Raw genomic sequence first — 16,530 nt, 5'->3', positions numbered from 1 at the left:
TAACTCTGAATCTCCACCAATTCCCCTTGAATAGCTTCTATCTTTTAGGTCAAAGCACTAATGCTAAGATCCATTGGGAAATAGATGTCATCCCATCTCCCATCAAGCATCTCTTCTGTAGATTCCAGAGCTCTGTAGATCCCTTCTACTATCTTATCTATCTCTGATCCTGGTGTGAACGGCGCCAGAACTTGATACACAAAAACTGAACTTTTCCTACTGTCAACTTAGCAGTGGTAATTGTAATATTTAAGATTCAATCCTGAGGATCAGTCTACATTTTATTCTTATGAGTTTTCAACTTAGCTAAAACTAAAAGTGGGTTTAAATTAAGTGGTGACGTGCAAGTAAAGTAAATGATTGTAAACAGTAAATTCAATATTAAAGAGAAGCCAGTCTAGGGTTTCTCATCGGGCGTTGATGCTAAACCAAACATGTATTCAAGCGCAATGTAGCACAGGCTAGAACACAGATCACTCAAGTAGAACAGCCCACTGTCGTGGTGCTGCTCCCTTTGCGGTGCGATCTTGATACTTAAACTCTCGTTTGGATCAAGGATCGACTACAAGCAATTGAGATCAAGTCCGATAGGTTCACTGAGCACCCTATTATCTACTTTCGCTGACTAGGGATGCTCGGCTCATTCACTCAATATCAAGCTATCGACTACACGATTAATGAGCAGATTAAACCTAAGATCTAGTAGTAAGTGATCAGGTTAAAGCTAGCATTAAGAACAGAGATGAAAAAAGACACAATATGGTCGCTTATTTATGTTTAGCTTTTGCGATCAACACCCTAGAACCCTAGACAAGCCAAGGCGACTACTCAGCCATTAAACAAGATGAACAAGACATAATAACTGAATGATACTGCATATAATTCCAAAGAGAAATCAATAGGGTTCAGGATGATCTTCTTGGTGAGAAGAGGAGCTGTCTCCTTTACAATAGCAAAATAAAAATATGAGTCTAGGTTTTCTTGCTAAACTAACGTAAAAAGAAAATAAAGATCGGGATGACTTTTTATACGGAGGCGCCATCGACTTCAGAGGAGGGAATAAGTGATTCGGAAAAATCTTTGAAAGATATGAAAACTTCCATAAATGTCGGGAACAATCGCCGGGCTGTTCCTAGTGGGATCAACCGTCAGACTGCTCCGCATGATTGTTCTGCGGGGAAAGACTTCAATTCTTGCTCCTTTCTTCACGCTTCTTCCTTCAACTCTTTAGCCTACTCCAGACCTGAAATGACTCTAAAAGAACTGTACTAACTTGATAAAACATTGAAAACAAGTTAGAAAGCATATACACAATGGTGCTAAAAACACCATATATCAGAAGACTCGAGGGAAACAAATCGAGGTGTCTTCAGGAGATTCCTCCAAGATGGGTGACGAATCGGGAAAGACTAACTCAGGTGAGGTTGAAAAAGTTGATTTTGAGGATGTCGAACTTCTGATAGATCTCAAGAAGAAGGCAAAGGGAAAGAAGAGGAAGGCGACACTGTTGATGCAGAGAGCCAATCCGCCGAGGGAGACATCAAGGAAATCGAGTGTCCCAGAAGCTGTACCAAGCAAGACGCCTACTGCATCAGCTTCAGTAGGAGGGTCCAAGGCAAAACTCTCTCGCAAGACTGCTAATGCCAAGCTCTTGGCTGAACAGAGGTATGAAAGCTTCTCCTCTCGAGAGATAATCCCTGAAAGGTCCATAGATCTAGAGGCTGATGATATGTGGGGATATCTGGAGGTAATTAGAAGGGGCCATCTTGAGAAGACTGTCACAGGTCTAGGGGGTTACATTCCGGAGATTGTGAAGAAGTTCTATGCAGCACTCCCCGGAGAAATGACAAAAGATTCAGAGGTGACAGTCTCGTTGAGGGGTCTGACGTTTGAGTTCTCTTCAGCTGCGATCAATCAATTTCTCAATATCTCACCGTTCCAATGAGATGAGATAGATGCTGATGAGACCATGAATGAGGTCTCAAATGAAGAGCTGACAAGCTTTCTGACAGAAGGAACACGTGGACTGTCACAAAGTATTTGTCTCCATGCAAAGCTGCTCTGGTGATCCTCTCAGCATACAACTGGGTACCGTCGTCTCAGAAGAATGTTGTATCAGTGGACAGAGCGAGACTCAGCTACAATATGTTTCATGGGATTCGTGTGGATGTGGGGGAGATGATCTACTCTCAAGTCTTGAACCTCGGTGTCATTCAAAAAGAAAGGAAAAGATGCATCAAATTCAAAGACATCATCTAAATCGGGACCTCCACCAAGTGCTTCACGACCCAAACCATCAAGAAAGCCAAGCTCTCCAGACAAAGGTTATGTGCCTCCACACCAGTCTCTACGTCCTGCTGGTAAGTTTCAGATCATACATCTGGGAGCGATTGCATGTCCAGGAGAACCGGTTGATGTGGAAGAAGCCAAGATTGCGCTTGACGGAGCCTTAGTCTCCATTCAACAGCTCGCGGCAGCTATGGAAGCTCTGACAAGTGTTGTGTCACATATAGCTCAAATGGTGCATCCAAGTAAGTCTTCTGTCTAGTTCATAATTGTTTTAATCTTTAAGGTTTTTAACTATAAATGCACTCAAACAGGAGGAGAAAATGAGCAGAATCCGCAGCGGTCCGATAAGGAACGTGATGACCAAGAGACCTAGTTTTCTAGGGGAGAAACCGTTGATATTTTAGGTCTTTGTTTATTGGGGAGTAGAGAGAATAAACTGTTCTTGAACTATTTAATTTTAATGCACATACTATTCAGGAAATATGTGTCGAGACATTTGTGTTGTTTAAGTAAAACTCTTGCAGGTACTTGAGAAGTATCCAAAGCTAAAAAGGGGGAGATTGAAGATGCAAAGATCAAGTGGACATTCTGATACAGACTCAAGTACAACAACAAATGCAGCAGAGTCTACGACAATGAGTGCATATGCGGATGAACAAGACGAAGTGAGGATCGAGACTTGAAGAAAGGATTGCTGACCAAGTTAGAGTTAATGCGAAGACATCTTGGAGGGAAAACATGAAGAGATTCACCTTGGAGAAGGGAGATCTCACAATGGAAAGTTCCTTAAAGGCTTGGTGTGAGTTTTAGGGAACTTACCATATTTGGATAGTTAGTAAATATTGGGTAGATAGGCTAGGTTAGCCGACTTGACTATTATGTATATATAGTCCATTACGACCTATGTATTAGGCTTGTCACCCGAATTGTATTCTTAGCATAAGAGTGGGTTTCATAACTTGTAAGCGAGTGAAAGTACAAAGAGGAGAGGTTCTAGAGGTCTTGTATTCGACCTTAGGACGTGTGAGGCTAGTGCAACAAGTCAAGGGTGTCTTGATCTTGTTGACGTTCTGTTTAAAGAGAGACCTTAGGACGTTTAATACACATAAAAGAATACACATATCTTTGTAGAGATATTCTCTAGTGTGTTTTTTGCTTTACGTTTGTACCATAGTTCTTACATTTACAAATGGATGCAAAAACATCGGAGGCTAAGGACCCAGCTATTCCAAAGGATTTGGACGCATTGATATTGTAACGACACGGTTATGTGAAACGGTTTTTAATTCATTAATTTGAATTATAATTAAACCGAACTTACCATCATTTGCGGCTAGTGCTAAACGTGCCCTTATAGATATATCATATATATATCTATTTCCCCTTGAAGAAACCTAAAACATCGTGATTGTCCCAGCCGCCTCCCCTATCTGCTATTCACGATCACCACCTAATCTCCATTCCAAGTTGTTACCGTAGAATCATTTCGTTAGTGCCGAATCAACACCACCGCCATCATCATCATCAAACCGTGAGAAAAGTCAAGTGAGAGATCGCAAGTAAAGCCGGAGCCGTAGCCACCATCTCAACGCGTGACCATTCACAGATCTGCACCACAATATTTTGCTGACCACCGGAGACGTTACCTTGTTGTCGGAGATTGTGACGTCTCTATAACCAAAGAGAGACGTGGGATCTTGGTAAGCTCTAACTCTTTCTTGAGCCCCCAAGCTTGGTCCCCCACCTTCAGTTAAGTGTTGATCACCACCATCTTGAACCGTGAGGTACCGAGAAGTTTAAGCCATGAGATTAAGTAGCATTATTCTTGTTTCTTGTGCTGCAAGAAATATATATAATGATAACCTTAATTTTCATGCGTAGGAAGCAAGCGTGGAATTTAGGTGTGGATTATTCAACAAGTAATTCTTTATAAAGCTTAGACCAAGGCTTTTTGGATAAGGTTTATTATTTCTCAAGAATTTCCGTTCCATCTCTGGTTTTGGCTAAGGTGAATGCTATTATGTTAAATCCCGAGCTAGTTTAGTACTATTATTATGAAAAGTCTAGTTTAGAAATATGATTTGTCTCCGTGAATCGAGTCTGTTTGAAAGTCTTGTTTGTTTATTATTATTATTATTGATTGTTAATCCGGAAAAAAGATAATAGAGGATTCAACGATTGAATGAATTGAGTGATATTAAAACTGCTATGTCCAGTTGTCTTGATTGCGGGTGCATAAAGACGTTTGTGTAAGCCGCCGACGAGCACTGTGGTTGCGGGTGCACAAAGACGTTTGTGTAAGCCGCCGACAAGCAGTGTGATTGCGGGTGCACAGAGACGTTTGTGTAAGCCGCGGACGAGCAGTGAGATTGTGGGGGTATAAAGACATTTGTATCAGTCGCCGACGCACAGATAGTTGGAGTGCAAAGATGGACTATTGTATGTGATATCACTCAAATTACTCTAAGGAGTGATTTATACTCTCTCAAATAAGAGGTCGAGTTGTAGTACTTAGTGATCGAATTCACAGGGAGCTAGGTAACCTAATGGATCTAATATGATTTGTTAAGTAGGAAGTTTTTAAGATTTTAAAAGTAAATTTGCAGTTTTGGTTTAGCCAGTTATTGCTCGATTGATTGTTTGAGGTTTTGTTGCTTAAAAGGAAATAGCTAGACTTAGGGTTTCTATTCAGGAAACTTGGAATTATAATCCTACAGATGCCTAATGAGTTGCATGCATGATAATGTAAAGCTCAACTGTCAATTCAACAAGTCCATCATCTATCACATGTTTGAACTCGTCTATTAACTAGATCTAATGACCCAAACAGTTGTGTTCGATCAATAGCAGTGTCGATCGATAATCTTATAGGGATATCCGTCGATACACCTTTCGCTCCGTCGATCGATTATCCAACATGAATATCGATCGACGCGCTTCTAATTAAGCTTTACGCGCGGGTTGAATGAAGCCTACTAAGCTCACTAGATCAGCTCTCGCCTTACTCTTAGCAAGAAACTTAGCTCAGTTAGAATGTTTTCAGGATGAGAATGAAACTTAGCAAGTTCTAGTTAGCTAATCTAGAAACATGCATTAATGAACAATCCTAATGACAATTACGACAACTCAGCAATCTATAGTTGGGGCTAATCCTTCATAACCAATTTACCCTTAATCTAACAATGGAACTACTCAGACATAGCCAAGCAATTCATGAAAGCAATTAGGTTAGAAAACTTCATAGAATAGTAAAATATATATTAATGGAGTTCCAATCTTAAATTATAACTTTGGATCTTCTCTCCAATCTATCACAATCCTAAAATCTTTTGCTGAAAGTAATAAAACTAAAATCACAGAAAAGCACAATTTGCCTTTAGCATGGTGGCAAAGTTTATATAGTTAGGTTAAAACTCGTCAGGGGTAATCTTGTAAATTGGTGAAGACTTGGGCTTCAAGTCGGCTGTGACCAAACGGACTTTCTGCGCGCTTCGCTGTCTATCGATGTTCAAGTGTGAACATCGATCGATATTCCTCCTCCAATATCGACTGATGGTCGAGCTCGATGATCATCTCGGGTGTTTGCTCCAAATATCTCCAAAATGCTCCAAAATCATCACTTATTTCCAAATCACTCATGATCTTATAAATATACTAAATAGACTTTTTAATATAATAATAGATAGTAAAAACACTTATAAACCATGGATGAAAATGGGTCAAATCCATGGTCTATCAGTACGCCTGGAGATATACATATATCCTTATGAGGAAATGCGGGGTGCATTGAGTAGCATGTACTATCAGCGCATTGGATGTTTTATGTGGTGTATTAGACACTGTGTTTGTTTCATGCTAGAGCTAGGCCTACATGGTCGTAATGCTATGTACTGAGTCAGTGGTTTGCGGTTAAGCCTCCCATACCTCATGGAGTAACTCCAATGTTACTCACCCCTCCTTTATTATTCCTTTCAGATGAGACTGACGAGCATGAGTGATTGCTATCGGAGTGGTTCTTTTGACGTTTTATTTCTTTATTTTTCAGACTTGTGGTTTTATACTTTTATCGATATTTCGGGATTTATCTCTTTTATTGGAGTTATAGTGTTTGGAGAGAATTTATGAGGAATAATAAATGGAGATTTCAGGATTATTATTTATACTTTTATTTTAGAGAATACGGGTGTTACAATTTGATATCAGAGCGGGGTTCAGTCCCGGCTCTGACCCGGGATGGCGATTTGTGGGACTCAATTTTGAATTGGTTTTAGACGATTTTTGAAATATTTATGAGAATATGGGGATTTTAAAAATAAAAGTAAATAGCACCTTTCTGTTTGGTATTATGTCTTGAATCGTTGGTGTTCGGTTTCGACAGAAGTTAATTGAGTGCTTTTTCTTTCAGATGCCACCGCGTAGGAGAGTTCTTCACACTCAGGCCGCTAGTGCTTCTCGAGAGGGTGGAGATGAGCATGTGCAGCCACCAGTTCCACCGATTAATCAGGATGCCCTTAGGCAGATGGTGAAGGATGCTGCTAGACATGCCGCACAGGAGGCAGTCCAGCAAGCTGTCCAGGGGGCTGCTAGAGTAGCTGCACAGGAAGTGGTTAGGCAGATGGCTGCAGCTCAGCATGGTCAGCAGGTTTCGCCAGTTCAGGTTCAGGGGCATCAGCAGCCCCCTATTCAGCCGGTTCCACCAGTTCAGGTTCGGGGGCAGCAGCAGCCCCCTATTCAGCAGGTTCCAGGGGTTATTCAGGTTCCACCACCACCACCACCTGTCCTCCAAGAGCAGGTTCCCGAGGTTGATGAGACGCTTATCCGGGTGATGAGACAGATGAAATCCGTGCATTTGGAGACTTTTGGGAGAATAATGGACCCTATAGATGCTTATAATTGGAAGCATAGGCTGGTTACGTGTCTGGAGACTATCAATTGTCCGCTACACCTTTGCCTTAATATCGCAGAGTTGTATCTGCGTGGGGATGCATTAGTATAGTGGGATGGAGTGCGATTGATGCGTCATGGTGATATGACTTATTGAGATTTCCACGTTGCGTTTGACAAGAAGCACTTTCCCAGAGAAGCGTTGCACTAGAAGAAGAATGCTTTTGAGCATTTGAGGCAGGGTACTAGGAGCGTCAGGAAGTATGATCGGGAGTTTTGCCAACTCCGTTTGTTTGCTGGTAATAATTTCAATGCGGAAGACTTGATCAAGAGGTTCTTATTTGGGATGCGAGTTAATCTCCGCGGCAGGTGCAGTATGGTTACTTACACCAGCTTGGAGGATCTGGTAGAGAAGACTGCTGTGCAAGAGGCATGTACTGCTGAGGAGAAGAAATACTCCAAAGCAGCTCAACCTAAGTCGGGAAAGACTTCAGAGCCACAAAAGAGAACATGGGAACAGTTAGGAGCACCTAGTTGCGATAATTGCCTTCACCACCATTTTGGAGAGTGCGTCCACTGTTTTACATGTGGAAGGATGGGACACGTGTCCAAGTATTGTCGGAGCAACAAGCCGATGTTCAGGGTACTGGGCAGATTGCAGCTCCAGCAGCGGGACCTGGTAGTTGCTTTAACTGTGGTCAGGCGGTGTAAAGACCCTCACGAGCGAATAGGATTTTGGTCGAGAAAAATCCCGCTCGACCAGTTCGGAGTTGGTTCGACCAGAATTAAAAAAAAAAATCGATGCGGTAAATTAATGCCTCGACGGGACTGTCTTGTGGTCGAAAGACTTTCCCTTGATAGTTTTGGTCGAGTCTTAAATATTTGGTCGAAATTTTTTATTTAAGCTGGACGAGATTTTCCGAGAGCAAAACGAGGGCTGAAGACAAGGAATATTTGGTTGGAAAATTATTTACAATTATCAACCAACTTCCTAAATAATATCAAAACTGAGTTATGTTCTCCACCAGCCTGCTTGCTCAATATTAAATCACATGTTATGCACCTGCCTGCTTGCCTAGCTTCTTCAGTAACAGCACATGCAAGTCACAAGTTGCTTGTTGTTCTTGCTCATTAATTCAATCACATGATTGTCACCAGCTGCTTGCAGCTTTCTTCTTGGGAGGGAAAGGACAGCAGCTAGCTGTTGGAAGTGCTGAAGCTGCTCTCCACATTTTCTTTCTCGGCCTTGCTTTGTGCTGAGTGAAACCCTCAGCTGAAGCAACTTCTTATGTTATAAAACATCATCTTCTCTCTTCTGGTCGTCCATGACCTGCAAGAAAACCAGGAAAACAAAATTGAGAGATTGAGAGAAAAATGAGAGAAAGAAAGAGAGAAAATCAGAAGAAAAATCAAGAGAAAATTTATGTTGGTTTAATCTTCAACCTGAGGCCACAGCTAGAACATGTGGGGAAGAAGAAGATGAGATATACATAATAAACCATTGCTTTTGTTATGTTTCTGATATGAACCGAACCTTGATCTCTCTTTTTAATCGGTTCAGCCGTGAGCTAAGCTTGGAGGAGAGCACCATCTTAGATCATCTAACCATGAGTTCTTGTTGTTTGAATTCAGATGGTCGAAGAGGCTGATCAGAACAGCCAGATCATGCCTTGCCCTAATTCTTTTTGGGAGTGATCAGCAAGTGGTGAACGTTTAGTTGAGCTCGAGTCTAGTCTTCCTTAGCCAGTCTCATGGATTAAAGGTGAGTCTAGATAGATGGTTGATCAATACTGAATGTAGATGATTGATAGGCTTTGTCTCTTGATCAAATATTGAATTGGTGAGGTGTTTACTTAATGTGAACACTTATTAAATATTTATGAATGATCATAGAGGTTTATTAAAAACCTTCGTACTTGTTCTCAAGTACTAATACATATGTATAGTATTAAATATATAAGTATAAATCATGTGAAGTCTTATTGTGTACTCACTCTCCTGAAAGTTCCCGCATTACCGTGAATTGTTCCTGCGATACGGAACAAGGTTACGAACACACGATGATGGGCTCGCACCCTGGAGGCCATGTAACTGCATGCAGCGTTAGATGTTCGATCTTGGAATATCTAATGGAGATGGTAGTTATATTTATTTTCCCCGCTAGGCTCGGTTAGCCTTGGTGGTTTTCCGGGTTTAGTCTTTATATATATATTATAAGTATGAGCGAATGGCGGGTGGCGCTGGAGGTGATGTGTAAGATAAGTTTCACATCGATGAAACTATAGGCCTTAAATATGTATTTTTATTAGTTATGGAATATATTTCCACTGCATACAAATGGAGTTGATTGCTTGAGATATTATTAATATATGTTGGGGTGCGGGACTAGGCTCACTGAGTAAACTAGTTACTCATGACTCATTTGTGATGCAGGTAACCAGTAGGCGGGAGACCTTACTCTAAGACGGGAAGGAACATCATTAGCCAGCGGTAGTTTTATTATCCCTGCAAAGTCATTTTGATATTTCTTATGTATAAAGTTTATTGACCGAAAACCTCGAGGTTAATTTATAACAAATTTGGTAAGATGCTTTTGAATGATATATAAAAAATGTTTTTAAAGTATGGGTTCCATATGATATTAGTCCTTGTTCGAACGAACTAACTATCGGTTATTGCTTTTTCGGGTTAAAAAGCCTGGAGTGATATCTGATAGGAGTGTTGGTGTTCTTTGGTTGTTGGTCTAAGGCGATCGGAAGTATTTTGAGAACCTCGGATCGACCATCGAGGAACATCGACCGTGTCATTTCTGGTCATCTACGATCGGGGGTGTCACAAAGATGGTATCAGAGCATGGTTATACGATCCTGGAATGGGACTTGTTTCAAATATTTTTCGAGTAAAAATGAGTCACAAGGATAACTAAGATATGCTGGCTGGTTCTTTTACTTTAGATATGGTACTTAATTGTAGGGTTGTTATTGTGAAGGGAATATGACTTTTGTTATAGAACAAATCGATTGGAATAAGAGGTTAGTTATGAGTGTATCACACCAGCGTAAAATATGGAAAATATGAAGGCAACTGAATGACGAGAATATCTATAACAAAACGTGGGAGCTAAGTTTAAAATTGATTTTACATATTCTACGTTGTTGCCATAGTTTGTATTCATACACCATATATATTTGTATTTTTTATATAGATTGTGATATCTGTTGGGGTCAAAATCGGTAACGGCGGAATCGATGCCGGAAAGTTCTCGAGAAATGTTTCTTCAAAAAAAGAGAAGTCAAAAATCAACATTAAAAACTTCGTACCAGTTTAAAAAAGAGTTATACGAGAAGTTACCGGAATGGATACACCAAGCCATCGGTAGATAACTTCCGCAAGACAAGAAACAAAACGGGAAGAATGTTGAGATGAGGTGATGAGGAGTGGATACATTGATAGAGGAAGAGTATTGGGGTGGTCAGTAAGTTTGGGATTTACCACAGTAACTTTAAAGTTACTGTGGTAACTAAGTGAAAGGAAGAGAAGTTACCAGGATGGGTTAAATTGGAGTCTAACTGATGTTAATCCTCTCTTATCTTAAGAAGGACGTGGGAAGAGGATAAGGCTGGGATTAAAGCCACTAAAGAGTTCCTCAAGTCTGTGTTTGACATCAAAGACTTGGGAGAGATGAAGTATTTCTTGGGGATTGAGATATGCAGATCCAAGGAGGGTTTGTTTATGTCTCAAAGGAAGTATACAATGGATATGCTAAAGGAGACTGATGTACTTGGAGGAAAGGTAGCAAAGACACCTCTTGAGGAGGGGTATAAGGTTTTGCGTGAGGGGGAGGTTGAAGAGAAGCAGTTATTTAAGGATCTTAAGCTATACAGGAAGATGGTTGGCAAGTTGATCTACTTGACCATCACACGGCCAGATATATGTTTTGCAGTGAACCAAGTGAGTCAGCATATGCAGGCGCCAAAGGTACATCATTGGAAGATGGTTGATAGGATACTGAGGTATTTGAGTGGCACGCCTGGTCAAGGAGTTTGGATGGGTTGCAATGGCAGTACGGAAGTGGTTGGGTATTGTGATGCTGATTGGGCAGGAGATAGAGTGGACAGGAGATCAACTACTGGATATTGTACATTCATTGGAGGGAACTTGGTTACTTGGAAGAGTAAGAAGCAAAAGGTTATCTCTTGTTCAAGTGCTGAAGCTGAGTATAGAGCCATGTTGAAGCTGACAAACGAGTTGGTGTGGATCAAGGGGATCTTGAAGCATCTAGAGATTGAGCAGAGTACTCCTATGACTATGCATTGTGATAATCAAGCAGCTATCCACATTGCCTCCAACTCAGTGTTTCATGAGAGAACAAAGCACATAGAGGTGGATTGTCATAAGGTGAGGCAGATGATTATCTTAGGAGTGATTATGCCATGTTATACAAGGAGTGAAGATCAGCTTGCAGATGTGTTTACCAAGGCAGCGAGATTGAAGACAATGGAGTCCATACTATCCAGGCTTGGACTCATTGATCTTACTCCCAGGAGCTGAGCCCCTTAACCATGGAGTCTCCACTCTTTTTCCCTCATCAAAGTTTTATCCCAATGGGTTTTCTTTGGTGAGGTTTTTAATGAGGAAGGTCTTCATGGTTTCCAAGCTTGACTTGTTCCACATGGTCAAGCTTGAGGGGGAGTGTTGAGATGAGGTGATGAGGAGTGGATACATTGATAGAGGAAGAGTATTGGGGTGGTCAGTAAGTTTGGGATTTACCACAGTAACTTTAAAGTTACTGTGGTAACTAAGTGAAAGGAAGAGAAGTTACCAGGATGGGTTAAATTGGAGGTTAAATTGGAGTCTAACTGATGTTAATCCTCTCTTATCTTAAGAAGGACGTGGGAAGAGGATAAGGAAGGGATAAGGGCTTACTTTGACAGCCTGTATGATGCTGGAAAGGAGAGGATGCTTTTTACTAGTGCAAGCATGTGAGAAAGCACAGCCAAGTGATTCAAAAGGAGTTCCAGCCTGTCCATTGACTCCACATGCTTATACATTTCGAAAACCCTTGTTGCTCTCTCTATTAATACTTGTAAACCTCATCAGATATTAATTAATGGAGTTTTTGAGTCTCTCTCTCTCTATTCTTTAAAATCTCTTAATCTCTTTAATATCTTGATCTGATTATCTCTGATTGTTTGAATCATACTCTTAAAACACAAAAGTGTTTAAAGAAGGCCTACCATCGTTCCCAACCATACGAATCACCCGGGGAGAGCCAAAACTCAACCTTGACCTCAGCCGACTTGCCATACAGCGAGCCGGGACAGCATCGTCCCGATCGCCATATGGCGAGCAAGGACATCATCGTCCCACCTTGCCATATGGCGATCAAGGACTTCATAAGCTTTCTCCTTAGAGCTTCGGTTATACTGTCTCTTGTTTCGTCTCAATCGGAGTTACCGTTGGAACTTTACAATAAAAACCGCCAAGACTTGTTTTTCTTATATAAATTCAAATTGATCATATAAAGAGGCAACAGGTCGCGTAACACCTTAGTTGTCTCGACTATAAGATTAATTTGAGTTATTCTTAAAAAGACCGATGTCGTACCAATCGTAAAAACGTTAAGTCAAAATATGGTTCGAAGAGGTCTAAAACGCGGCTAAAAGCCCACTTAATTTTAGATGAAATTGAGCCTACGGTTATTATGACGGTCTATTTTTATTCGCATGAAGAGATAAATGTCAATTTTGAACATATATGTCAAGTTTCAAAGGATAGTTAGGGAAGATCAAGAAAAATGGAATATTTTCGCGAAGCGATAAACTAGACCCGGGGGCAGAAAGGGAAAGCCCAAACCGGCCTAAGAGAAGTGTATAAGGGATGCTAAGGCGAGAGGCGCAAGAGAGAACTTTTACAAACACAAACTTAGCATTTAGAGCAATAGGCAACTTTCCATTTTTGTTATGGAGCTGCGACTCAATTTGGTTTTTGCAAGTCTTAGGTTGCTAGAACTCGGGAATGCGCCGACAGCTCTTGTGGCCAAGGCTCTTACCTTTTGTATTCGTGCTTACGCAAATTCGGAATAAGACATCTTTTTCTCTCTTTTTGTTTTTATTGATTCATTATTTCGTCTATTAACTTGGCTTGAATACTTGACGTTTTGCTTAACAGGAATCCGGGACCTCTGGAAAAGTTAGGTTCGCTTGGCTTTCCTAATTTAACGGAAATCGACGGTATGAATTTCGGTTCCCACAATATTTATTCGTAGTTTTGAGCTATAAATGTGATATTACATTTATTAATAATTTCGTGTAAATTATTTTGTAGAAAATACTTTTGTTATTTGCAGAGGATATGAAATTCATATGCATTTGTTATTTGTATAACCAAAGTTACGAGAACAAAATATGAAACTGAAATTGTATATAATACTGGCGCAGCGTACGGACTGGATAATCAGCTCAACCAAGGGATTTGGTAATCCTCCTTGGGACCTTCTTCACTTAATCAAGGGATTCGAAGAACCACGCTTGAAACTCTCTAGTTTATTAATTATCAAAAAGCTGCCTATCATAAGCGAATTACAACGACTTATATAAGAGTCGGTTATAAAACCCTAACTCTTCTACGAATAGGAAAAAACTAAATAAAAGGAAATCATAATAATAAAAGGAAATCTTTAGAAAGCCGACATAAGATAGTAGTTGCTTGGCGGTGAAGGTATCATGATACTGCATCAGGTCCCTCCGGGTTTGAAAGATTCGACATCGAATCGAAATGGAAAGTGCTGCTGTCGAACCTCCAAGAAAAACACATCCTTCGTAAACTTTTCCCTTCTAAAATTTCTCTTGATCTCATTATCTTCTGTAAGCATCCAATGCATAGTGTGCTTTCCCTGACTACACTTATAATCATCTTTATTTAACCAGTTGACTTTGTTAACGTCGAGGAGAATATTTCTAGTCATATGCCATAAAAACTGAATGCCACGTTTAGGTCCCACACTGTCCAGCACATGATACATGGGATGGTTCAAATGTTCCAAAAACTCATTCATGACACTTGTCCTTGAACGCAGGGATGTATATCCATGAATAAATATTATGTCATTAACCAAAACGAAACACAAAGGCTTGCCTGAACCGAAAGAAATAGTACTCCAACAAATTAATGTCGTGGATCTGCAATTGGAATCCATCTGTAGACCGTAATTAACTTCCATTCCCAAAGTGAAAACTCCACATCCGATTTGTAATGAGATGACATGAAAATGTATCCATGGAACTGATGGACATGTATTTGGTATAGACCACACTACCTTGTCAATGCCAAGTGGCCACCAATTCAGAAACTCAGTTCCTCTCTTGTCATGAAAAAGTTTTTCTTGAACTGCAATAGCATAAAAAGCAAACGTTCTCGGCGAGGATGCACGAGACACCGACCACCAATAACTAGAGATGAAAAGATGTCAGCAGGTGGTGCTATGAGACACATTACTACGCCATTTATCGTATTCACATGGAACACAAAATTGAGTTCATGTTGACCAATGTACTCGCCGTAAGATGACTCGAGTTCACAAAAACTAGAAGACAACACTGCCCCGTGTTTTAAAATAACCTCCCCCACAAAACCTAGCGATGAAATCATGACATGCTTGAGAATTTCTTCACCAAATGTATCGACTTGATCATATTCATGGCTTGAATTTTGAACACTCATCACTACACATATAATTACGTTCTTATGCATTGGCCTTAACGCAGCCTCCACAAGGTAGTTCATAAGAATGCGCTTAAGCTGCCCATTGAATTGAAGATCAACCCATTGTAACAACACTAGTGCCGACAACTCATGCTTTGAGAATTTCACGAGTTGAACAACCAGAACTTCATGTTGCATTCTTTGCATGAGACAAGGTGACAACAAAAGAGATGGAAGGATATCAAAACATAATGAAACGGCTATCTCCTCAGAATTACAAATATTCTGAATGGTATATTGGGCAAACCACATCACCGTACTACTTGTACAAGAATCTTTAGTCATTTGACGTGGACCAATAACACCAAAGAGTAGCGGCAAAATTGGTAGCTCCGACTCCAGAAGCAACACCATGCAACGTCCATCAAACTTGAATCTGTATATGTTACCCCTTCCAGTGGCAGTGTGCGAGTCAACATCAATTCTTGTATACCAGAAGATTTCTGAATAAGTAAGAAAAGCATCACACGGAAGAGTGCATTCTAGCATATCATTGTTAACGATCAAATGTTTAGCTAGCTTGCTAAAGTCAACATGTTTTGGCATCGGACAATGTTCTTGATGAGAAAAGACTATCCCTGTTTGTTCAAGCATCTCACTGACATCAAAGTTGACATCTTGAATGATCAAACCGCGCTGTAAATGATGACGACACAATGATTTTTGACCGCTTAACTCGTCCCAAGTGAAACACCATAGAGTGGACAATTCTAAAAATTAAGGCAAATCTAGTTCCTCCGTGGAGTTTCCTGACTGTGCCATCGCTAGATCAGTAATGCGTAACAACACCAATAGCTCCGAGGTAGTGTCATTGTCGAATACAATCCCGTCATGGACCCTGGCAGGAACATAGGCAATAAAGTCGCATCTTTGAAACGTGTCGTACCACCCGGTATCTAACATCTTAACTTGTTTCAGACTAGCGACAGCTCCATGTATTTTTTTCTCCATCAAAAGTATATCAACTACCGTAATGTTGTATGATAATATCTTCAACATGGAATACTTTGAATGACTTGGTTTGCTTTCATTGGTCATGAAGAAAAATGCATAATTCATAGCAAAGGCCAAGGTTGTCATGGAGATGTACTTCCTGGCTTGAAACACGGTTGGCATATCCATTAAGATGACTTGAGCTTTGTAAAACTTACATTGCATATCCCGTCGTCCTCTACTCTGTATCAAATCTGCAGCAGATTCAATTAAAGATGGAAAAATACGAACCCACTTTTCATAGTGATCTTTGTCATCAAAATTCTTCTCATCCTCTTGTTGGAAGGGTCTCATGATTCCCGTGCTCCATAGTTGACGCACACAGCCTTGATGTTGCGAGAGACTTATCTCACAATAACGAGTATACACATTTGGGACAGTGGGAAGCTCCATAGCTCGATTCTTTGCAGAGTCTAAAACAGCATCAGGTTTGTTGGTTTCCACAGAATTACTTCGAACAAAGACAGTGTGTGAACTTGATGGAACTCCTCGATAACCAAGACCAGCCATTGTCTTCTCTGTTCTACCCATAAGTAGAATCTTATCTAAAGTTGTGGAGCCTTTATTTAACATCCGTATATTCCTGCGTGTTTCACTCAA

The sequence above is a fragment of the Brassica napus genome, chromosome C4, assembly GCF_020379485.1.
Source record: "Brassica napus cultivar Da-Ae chromosome C4, Da-Ae, whole genome shotgun sequence".
NCBI lineage: Eukaryota > Viridiplantae > Streptophyta > Magnoliopsida > Brassicales > Brassicaceae > Brassica > Brassica napus.
The sequence above is the reverse complement of the archived record's forward strand: the minus strand, read 5'-3'. Positions refer to the sequence as shown.